The 10,660-nt window shown below is 36.4% G+C and overlaps 1 pseudogene; it reads right to left on the bottom strand.

Annotated features, from left to right (window-relative positions):
- Positions 1–6,017, bottom strand: LOC131233810 (DExH-box ATP-dependent RNA helicase DExH12-like; annotated as a pseudogene).
- Between the last annotated feature and the right edge of the window lie 4,643 nt (positions 6,018–10,660).

Raw genomic sequence — 10,660 nt, 5'->3', positions numbered from 1 at the left:
AGAGTGAAAACAGTTATGTTCTAAAGCATCCAAAGCAAACAGTAGCAACCGATAACTTTGGTCTATGGCTGCTAAATGCTAGAGTTAACGTTGTTCCTTGTGTTAAGTTACAATCATTGAGGAAAACAGAAAGCAACATCAGAAACAGTGTTTACCTGATGCAAGGGAAAATACCGCGTATGGAAAGAGATAATACCAGAACATAAGTGCAAAATCGGCAGATAAACAGAGGCCCACTTTGTACATCAAGCATGCCCTCATCGCCTAGGATCAAAAGGCTGCCATGGCAATTGACTCACTCTCCCATCTCAATCACCTTCTGCTGCGTCTCTGACATCAATTGTAAAATTGTATTCCTGGTCACATCCTAGATACGAATCACACATAAAATACAGCATATATGACTTCTTTCCAACTTCAGCAGGAGCAGTGAAGTCAAGCTTGACTTATGCCCTCTGTTGCAGCGACACCCTCTTTATCACCAGCAGCTGCTGGCTTTTGCTGTCACCATCCACAAGCCACCACCCCTCTTCTTGGCTTTCGGGTATCTGGGTGCATCAACTGGTCCAACTTCTGAGCGCCCCTCACGCCCCTCAAAGTCTCGCTCAAGGGTGACCTACAAGGTAACATTTTCCCCAGGCCTCACATCATCACTATCCAGCACCTTGTACACCATATCAATGTTAGGAAAGCGGTTGCAAAAGTGGATGATGTCCTGCAGCTGTGACTCTAATATCTGGAGCAGCTCATGCCTTTCATCATTCTCCATCTCCATCAAATCAAAGACTGTTCCAGTACTCTTCCCTGGATTTCTTCACACCTCTTCGCCAGCTCCCTTGCGAAGTGTGGAAGTTGCAGAAGAATGGAGTCACGCTCCCACATGCCTTGAGTCACCATCTGACTCACTTCCATCGCGAGAAGAGCTAGATTGAGCCACCCATTGTTGGAAATAACATCAACCATAGCCTAAAGCAACCTGTTAGCAGAGAGGAGAACCTCTCTCTGATCGGCTGCTAGATTTCCTACCACTGTGTCTCGAGAAGTGGGCTTGTAACAAACATTTGCCTTCTCATGCGGATCCATGCACTTGGGGTTTTCAACAGAAAACCTCGGTGGTTGATCAATTTTCTTTTCAGCTCTTCCTCACCTGGTCGAATTGGAAGCTGAGCATATTCAGAACCTGAAACCAAAATTTCCAGAAGACCCTTCATCTTTGTTTTCGAAGTCAATGATGAACTGAAGCGCTCGATGGTAGTGTAACTGATGTAATAGTATGATGCAATCATGCCAAGGTTCAGAGGAGAGATACATTTCTTCTATGGCCACGCATTTACTTGCTTCCAAATCACTTATTGTGTTCTCAACGAGCTCGGAAAGGTGATCCGAAAGATGCCTATGGCTGATGCCCTAGAGATTGTAGTAGTTTGGGTTTTGGGTAAGCCTCCGGTACATGAATGTCCATGTCAAGTAGTCTACAGCATCTTGCTTGTTCTCAATAGTTCCAACAACAACTTCAGCATTCAAATTGTCATGCAGGAACTGTTGTAGATGACTTTCCACAGGCAGTGCCTCATAGACAAACTACTTGTAGTACTCTTTACAGGAAGCATGACACAGGATGACACATTTCCCAGCATTGTCCAACAGAGGTCTGCTTGCATGACCCATCATCTGCAAAAGATCAGTAATTGGATAATCAGTGTGAGCACAATATAGTTTGAAAAGATCTTTAGATGTTGGAATCAATACACAACAGCGCAATGCAATCTGCATTTAATGCACTAGTGTCTAACAAAATGACCAAATGAAAGTGTAGGAACTGCGAAATTCCTATTTCCCAACAAGATACACCTGCATAATCAGAAGATAGCAACAACTTTTCAGTGCTTGTAACTGCTTTCATTTATGAAACTGCATCTCTATTACCATTTGGTCCATGAAACCATACCCAAAAAAATATCTTTGATTCCCCCATCCATCCATTCAACCATCATACAGTTATATTCATAAATACATACACATAAATGTATCATACGATTATATACATATGCAGGGATGGACTTGTTTCAGACCATTCATCCAATGCACTCTACCATTATTTGGCCACAAACCAAAAAAAAAACTTAAAGTGAGAATGGATCTAGTGATTGCCTTTTCTGGACAATCCTACCCATTCCCGACCGTCTTATCAATGAACTTTTCATTCAAGATGAGCCATTGCTAGCCTGTCTTTAGTGTCCATTTATACAAATCTGGTTAAACAGGATTGTCCAACCACTGATCTTCTTTTTTTAGTGGTCCATTCCCAATTGGACCTGCTGAACATATGGTTAGGATATCATCTGCATATATGATGCATATAGTTAAGAAATAAAACTTTAGAGTGAGAATGGATCTGATTGAATAAAATATCAGAACAATAGAAAACAGATACGTTGGAATAAAATAAACCAAGGATGAATGAGATATCGGATCAATGTGATTTTTATGTGGTGGTCCATGAAATGTGTCCTAGACTTAACAGAGTTCAGATTGACCAATTGGACTGTAATTAGGAGAACTCTTAACTTATAGTGCTCTGAGAGCAATGGAGCATTTCTCCTGTATATAAGCATACACATGTTTACATTCGCATGCGCACACATGGGTTTTGCTAACGTCCACACACATTTATGGGGATGTTAGCAATGTCCCCAATCCTTTTGAATGACATGTAAGACATCCAATCATCAATCAGGACAGTTTATTCAGTAGTACTACTAGGAACAAGCCATGGTGCAAGAATCACGTCGATCTGATGATCCCAAGCTTTTGAATGGGGCCAATTTGTTACAACTACTTGTTGTTTAAGGGCCATAGCTCACATGGTTAGAATCATTGAACCAAAGCGCTATTTTGGAATCATAAACAGTACAAAGTGAGATCTATATAATAGATGTTTCAAGTGATGACTGGACCTATTTTGTTTTACAAAATATTAACGGTCCATTTTCCGCACTATTGATCAGATGTTTACGATCATCTTGGTGTGACTTTTGAACTATGGCTTGCCCCAAGTTTTGTGAATGAAAAGACGGTTCAAATCAATGATAGGCATCCCACATAGGATTAAGAAGGTTTATGATTCCAAAACTTCTTAATCCTATGCCTTCAATTTTTTGGTACAATCTTGGAGGTTCTGATCTTCTAGTAATGTATCCTAGTTCAATTCTTTCAAGTTGTGCTACATCATTGGATGATGCCTTGCAGACCAGGCTGGGCTCAAGCCTGGATCCTTGGCTCTTGGGTTGGGCATGTCTCTTTTCCAACCAACAACAAAAGCTGCAATTCATCTTTGCATCTAACAATAACAGAAACTAGGATGCAAACTATAAACAGGCAGTCAAAAACTTACTTTAGCATGGAATTCCATCTAGCCTTGTAAACTGCAGCCAATGATGTAATCATTTGCTCTTTCTCTTCAACTAACAGCAAACTCCAACTTCACAATGCCTAGAGAGAAGTTCTCAAATGAAATTTATCATAGGGAATCTACTAACAGAGAAGAATCATAAGTTTTACAGCAGGAAGGAAAATGAAAGTTGTAACATAGCAACTTGATCAGCAAAGAAGAACAAAAATTGCAGAGGAGATTGGCAAAAACTCAAACGATAAAATTAAGGATAAACAAGCTTCAAATAATAGCAATACAAAGTATAGTTGGGAAAACAATACGGACAAAAGGAAACAAGTTTTATGGAGATTGGCTCCAATCTCCAAGGGAACAAACAAGTACCAATGGATCTTCTTTCTTTTTCTAACTTGAACAAAAGGAGGAGAAAACGAGTTTGAAATGGATCTCGATGTTCTATGTCACGAGAAAAGCTTCCTTTCCAGCAGATTGAAATGGAAACATACTATTTTGGTACTAAAGAGGGACGCGTCTTTGATTTTTGGTAGTGTGAGGGGAATCCAGAGTAAGGTTTGCAAACATGAAGGTGTATGGTTGCTGTGACAGCTCTGGGAGCAGTAGGATGTTTTTAGATAAATCACAGCTTCAATTAGCATACAAGTATTCCCTTTACATTACCCAATATAGTGGTAAAATCAAGTCCATTTTCCCAATTCCAAAGCATATCTTAAGCTAATAATTAAAATTTGAGATCATGATAAAATCAAGTCCATTTTCCCAAGTCCATTGTTCTTCTTGTTTCCTTCTAAATCTCCCTTGGTTCATAGATAATTTTTGAGATCATGATTCAGTTCAGGAATAGTCCAGTTGACCCTTTTAGTAGCTTGAAAGAATGATGGGCTAAAAAGCGTTAGGTTTTGCAACCAACGATATTTCCAATTACCTTAAACTAAGTACCATCACAGCTATTTAAGGATGAACTATTTCATAATAAACTAGGGGTGAAAAAGTCTAAGACATCTAGCTCTTGAGAGACAACCAAGTCCATTTCTATTGTCATAATGGAATATCATATGAGTTTTAAGGTTTCAAATGCAACAGACTGAAACTAGACTGCTGAAGCATCAACAGATACAAAGCCAAGATCAGAAACTTCAATACAAAGTGAAATAATGAAGACCAATTTAGATAAATGCATAGCCAATGCATGTTGATGTCCAGATGAGTATTCTGAAGTTGGCAGTGGTCAGTGTAAAAGGTAACTTTCTTTGTATAAATGAAGCAGAGGATGGGTTAGACTTCAGATGCGATGGTAAAATGTATACGAATCACAAACGAGTAATGGCTTATTATCTTTCAAGAAAAGAAATCTTAGCAAGTTTCAGCAATTAATGTTGAAACATTTTTATTTTTTATTTTTTGCAAAAATGGTGGCAATTTTAGCCATGCTCTATTCCACAATTTGGGTGGGTCCACGATTGGCACCAATATGCATAGTGCCAGCACATAACAAAATGCAAAGAGACTCATTTCCACACACACACAAGCCATGTCATGTCCTCTTCATCTTTCAGTTTCTAACAAGTCAGTTGTTAGTATGTAGAGAAGAGATTGCAGATTTGGTTTGATTACGGCACCAGATTAATGTTGAAACATACTCTGAAATAAATAAATAAACATAATCACTCAAGCCTATACTCCGAAAACCGAAACAGTCTCAATCTTCTCAAAATGTATACACCATTGAAAAACCTCTCAACCATCTAATGTTTTCCAACAAAAAATAAAAATAAAAACCCGAGCCAAAAGAAACTCCAGTTAGATGAATATTAGACTATCCCATTTCTCCTCTAGGATGAAACTGACATATCCAAAAAAGGAATGAAATAAGCCAAGAACTGAAGAACGCATTACATGAAAGAACCCTCGACCATCTGCAATTCCAAACAGCCAAGCTTCAAAGTAGAAAACCCAAACCCAAAACCCGATTTGCAAAAATCCAACATCCAGATATTACCCACCACTGCAAAGAGTAATAAGCTAACATACCAAAAACCCAATTACAGAAAAACCCAAATTCCAAGTAAAAGAAACTCACTTCTGAAAACTACTGGTTTAAAAAAAAAAAAAAAAAAAAACAAACAGCGATAACCAAACGTCAAACACCTGTTCCCTGGAAAAGAAAAAAAAAATTGTAGAAAAACCCAATTCCAAAAAGCAACATATCCAAAAAGAAAAACCCATTTCAATAAAAAATAAAGCAAACAATCAAATATCAGAAATATATATATATATATATATATATATATATATATATATATATATATATATATATATATATATATATATATATATATATATATATATATATATATATCCGAAAAACCTGTATCAGAAATCCGTAAATCCTACACTCCAAAAAACCCAGATACCATAATCCAATACCCAACACAATCGAATTTCAAACGAGAATAGAAAGATGGAAGGGAGCTACAACTAGGTTTTGGGGATCTAAATTAGATAAATGAGTACATACCTAGATTGAAGACCTCAGCTTGAAAAAGGCGAAAGGGAGGCCGTTTCCGACGAAGAACAGAACAGAAATGGAATTCAACAGAGGGGGAAATGGAATTCGAAAGAGGGTTTTAGAAATCCCTATTCAAAAATGAAATTTGCATTTAAATCCTCACAATGTGTGTTTTACATTAGTTAAATAATATCATATGTTATCATCTGTACATTTAACAGAGCACCTAATAGTTGTTTATGATTTTATTATATGGTAAAATTATCAATATTAACAATCTACAAGTGTAACCACTATTTGGATGGTCTGGATAACCCTAAATCATTGCCACAAGTGATATGATCAAATCAGCACCATTTTACATTATATCCACAGCTAAGAACTACCCCTTAAGTTTCCATTACAAACGGGTTTGGCCAGTGATGCCGGTCGGTGCTCTGTATGCCCCACTATGATGTATGTGTTATATCCATATCGTCCATCCATTTTGAGATATCATTTTACGTCATGAGCCAAAGAATGAGGTAGATAAAAATCTATAGTGGCACCAAAGAAAACAGTGGTGAGAGTGATTTCCACCATTGAAACTAACCTAAGGCCCATCATAATGCTTATTTGAAATCTAACCTGTTCAAAAGTTTTAAAAAAAGACACGAAATAAGGGAAAGCACAAATATCAGCTTGATCACAAAAATTAAATAAGGGAAAACACAAATATCAGCTTGATCTAAAACTTTTGTGGCCTTTAAAAGTTTTTAACAGTGGGCTTCCCTGGCCCACTGTTTTCAGTGTTGGGGTCCACTGGAGCTGTGGATTACTCATTCTTTGGATATTGCAAATGGATGGAAGGTGTGGATATAAAACATACATCATGGTGGGGCCTAGGGAACTTGCTGACGTCACTTCAGTAGCTAGTCTCGCTACTCCCCCTGACACCAGCCCCGTGGGTGGTGGTTGGTGCTCTGTGGGCCCCACCATAATGTATGTATTTCATCCCTTACGTTCATCCATTTTTAAAGATTATTTTAGGGATTTATTCCAAAAATGAGAGGTATATAAATCTTAGGTGGACCACACCACATGAAAACAATAGTGATTAGATATCCATCATTAAAATCCTCCTAAGGCCCAATGTACTGTTTATTTGACATCCAATCTATTTATTAGGTCATACAGGCCTAGATGAAGGGGAAAAACAAAAATCATCTCGATCCAAAACTTTTATGGCCCCCAAAATGTTTTTAATGGTTGACGCTCATTCAACACTGTTTCCTGTAATGTGGTCCATTTCAGATTGGGATATACCTCATTTTTGGTCTCATGCCGTAAGATGATCTTTAAAAATAAATGGACGGCATGGATGAAACACATACATCATGGTGGGGCCCATAGAGCACCGACCACCAACCATTGGCTGGTATCAGGGGGAGTAGCCAATCCGTTCCCCTTATTTTTGGTGTGGTCCATTTAATCTTTGGATATGATTCATTTTTTGGATAATTCTCTAAAATGATCTTGAAAAATGGATGAACGGTGTAGGTTGATCCCAAAATTTCAATAAATCCAAAACTCAAGCGGACCATGCCACACGAAACAATGTGAAATAATGATTTCCACTGTTGATACCTTCCTTGGGCCCACAATAATGTTTATTTTTCATCCAACCTGTTCATAATATAAAAAAGATATGACCGAAGAGAAAACACAAACATCAGCTTGATCCAAAACTTTTATGGCCTCCAAGAATTTTTCAATGGTAGAGGTTCAATCACACTATTTCCTATGGTGTGGTCCACTTGAATTGTGGATATGCTTCCTTTTTGTCCTTTAGACCTAAAATTACCTGTTAACGTGGATAAACGGAATGGATAAAATAAATAAATAACGGTGGACCCCACAAAGTTTACTTTGGTAAAGGTAATGACTAACTCACCTAAATGTAGAGAGGTTTTCTTAAAACATTCATAATCATATATTGGGCTTGCCTTAATGTGATTCACATATCCAACACACTCATTATGTGTGTCCCACTTGGATGAGGGGTCGACCAAGTTTTAACCGCATCCAAAACTCATGTGGGCCCCACCAAGTGCTTTTATATTTTTATGATGTCTTGACATGGTTTTAGATGATATGGTCCACCTAAGTTTCGTTTCAGATGATTTTTGAGATATCTCATAACCTAAAGGGGACACATTAAATGCACGGTGTTGATGTTCGACACACATTATGATGAGGCCCACAAAACTAATTAACATCAATTCGTAGGTTCTCGCGAGGTCAATAAGTTGGGTCACAATTTTGACAATAATATTTAGCCCATTTTATATGTATAGTCCATTCACTCTATTTTATTGATCAATACCCTCAATTTGACTAGTTACTCACCCCAATCAGGCTAGCCACATGTGAGAAAGGTATTGGGAATACAAGATTGATCAACAGTTTGAGTGAAATTTGATTTTAATATATGAAGTTATTTACTCTTCAATTTCCATTTAAAAATTACATTTTTTTTCAAAATGTTTTTTTTTTTTTTACTCTCAATTTTTCTTTGAAAACTTTTAACAAAATATCATTTTTATTATAAAATATTTCAAAAAATAAATTAAAATATAAATTCCGAATTTTTATTTTCAAAATATCTTAAAATTTCACAATTTTTAATTTTTTTCCCAAAAATTCCAAAATGCCTGATTTCTTTCTTCAAAAGCATCATGTTGTTTTCAACTTTTCAAATTTTTTTAAAAAAATTATATATATTTTGTCAAAATCTTAGTGTTTTTATAAATAACTTTTTCTTTTAATTTCGAATTTTGAACATTTTCAATTATTTTTCAAAATCACAAAATTTTTCAACTTATTTATTTTTCGTTTCAAAATGTTTGTTTTTTGATAAAGTATCAATTTTTTAATATCGTTTTATTTTAAAAAATTTCAATTCTTTTTCACTTCTCCATTTTTTAAAAAGCATTTTATTTGAACTTGTCAATTTTTATTGAACTTCACAATTTTTTTAAATTTTTTTTTCAAATTTTGAACTCTAACTTTCCTTTTTAAAATATTTTCATTTTTCAACATTGAAAATTTTCACATTTTTTAAAATATTTTTAATTTTCTTTTTCAGGATATTATTTTTTCTCAAAATAAAATGCTTTTTTTTTTAAAATTTATGAAATTTATTAAATATTCTTTTTTGTTACCTCAAAATAGATTTTTATTAAATCAAGATTTTTTTTTTTTCAAAATCTAATTTTTTTCTCAAACATTGTTAAATTTTTAAACTTCTCAATATTCTTTTTCATGTGATATTACAAATCATTTAAATATTAGTTTTAAATTAAAAAATAAAAATAAAAATTTCACTCATTTGATATAAAAACAAAAAAAAATTTCTTTTTACATTCAATGAAATATTAAAAAATAATCCTAGATACAAATATGTACAATTAAACCATTGAAATTCTATTAAAAAACAATTATTAGACTACAAAAAAACTTAATTTTCCACTATATTCTAAAAAAAATGTAAAAAAATAATGTCAAGGCAGAAGTCCTTTTACGACGGGCCATGATCCATCGCAAAAGCAACTGAAAAGCGTGCCATTTGGTATTTTGGGCAAGAATTTGCAACTGTTCGTCGCGAAATCAAAATGTGCGACGGATGAACTCCGTCGCCTATTTACAACAGACAAAAATCTGTCGTAGATACGTCGTAAATCAGATTTTAGCGACGAATTTTGGTCCGTCGCTAAATTCTGCGACATTCGACTTGCGGATATTCGAGAAAGATGAGCTTAGCGGCGGACCTTTTCATTAGCGACAGATTAAATCCGTCGTTAAACCAAAGATTCGTCCGTCGCAAAAATACGTTGCAAATTGGCCATTTTGTTCTCCTAATTATTCTAAGCTCTTTTCACGTTGGGTGCAACTCCTAAAGCCCAACGGATGAAGAGTTATAATCAAACTAAAATTTACTATTTATAGTAAAAATGAAATTAAAACAGGGAAACGACCATTGATTCAGGGGTTTTTCACAATTCCAAGCTGCGTAACCCAGCGTAGCGGGGTTGGTTGGCTTCAGTAGCTCGTTCTACCCCAAAATCATATATTTTACGTCAGATAACTCATTCCGGATTGCAAGATACGCCCGATTTAAGGTTCGATGGTCTGGATCACTTCTGTCGTCGACCGGGCCTTTTCTGATCCATCTTGGCCATGTAACTGTCCGCGACCCACTCTACATCAGTCTCCTCCACTTCAAAAGAACTCGTCCTCGAGTTCTCGTCACGCTTTGGTTCATGATACTCGGTTAGGTCCGTGACATTGAAAGTCCGTGAGATTGCCATGTCATCTGGGAGATCAACAACATAAGTATTGTCATTGATCTTTCAGATGATTGGTACCGGTTCAATCTTCTTATTTTTTAACTTGTTGTACGTCCCGGTCGGAAATCTCTCTTTGTGCAGATGGACCAGAACGCGGTCGCTTACCTCGAACACTGTTTGTCGCCGATGCTTGTCCGCTTGTTCCTTGTACTTCTCGTTCGAGGCATGTGGCTTGGTCTACACTTCTGCATGGATGCACATGATCTTGTCTGCCATATGTTCTGCTGCAATGCTCGTGCCTGGGTGCTTGGGCAGAGGGACCAAGTCAAGTGTGTGGCGAGGCACTCGTCCGTAAATAATCTGGAACGGTGATCTCCCTGTCGAGCAGTTCACCATATTGTTGAATGCAAACTC

Source organism: Magnolia sinica, chromosome 18, assembly GCF_029962835.1.
Source record: "Magnolia sinica isolate HGM2019 chromosome 18, MsV1, whole genome shotgun sequence".
NCBI lineage: Eukaryota > Viridiplantae > Streptophyta > Magnoliopsida > Magnoliales > Magnoliaceae > Magnolia > Magnolia sinica.
The sequence above is the reverse complement of the archived record's forward strand: the minus strand, read 5'-3'. Positions and strand labels throughout refer to the sequence as shown.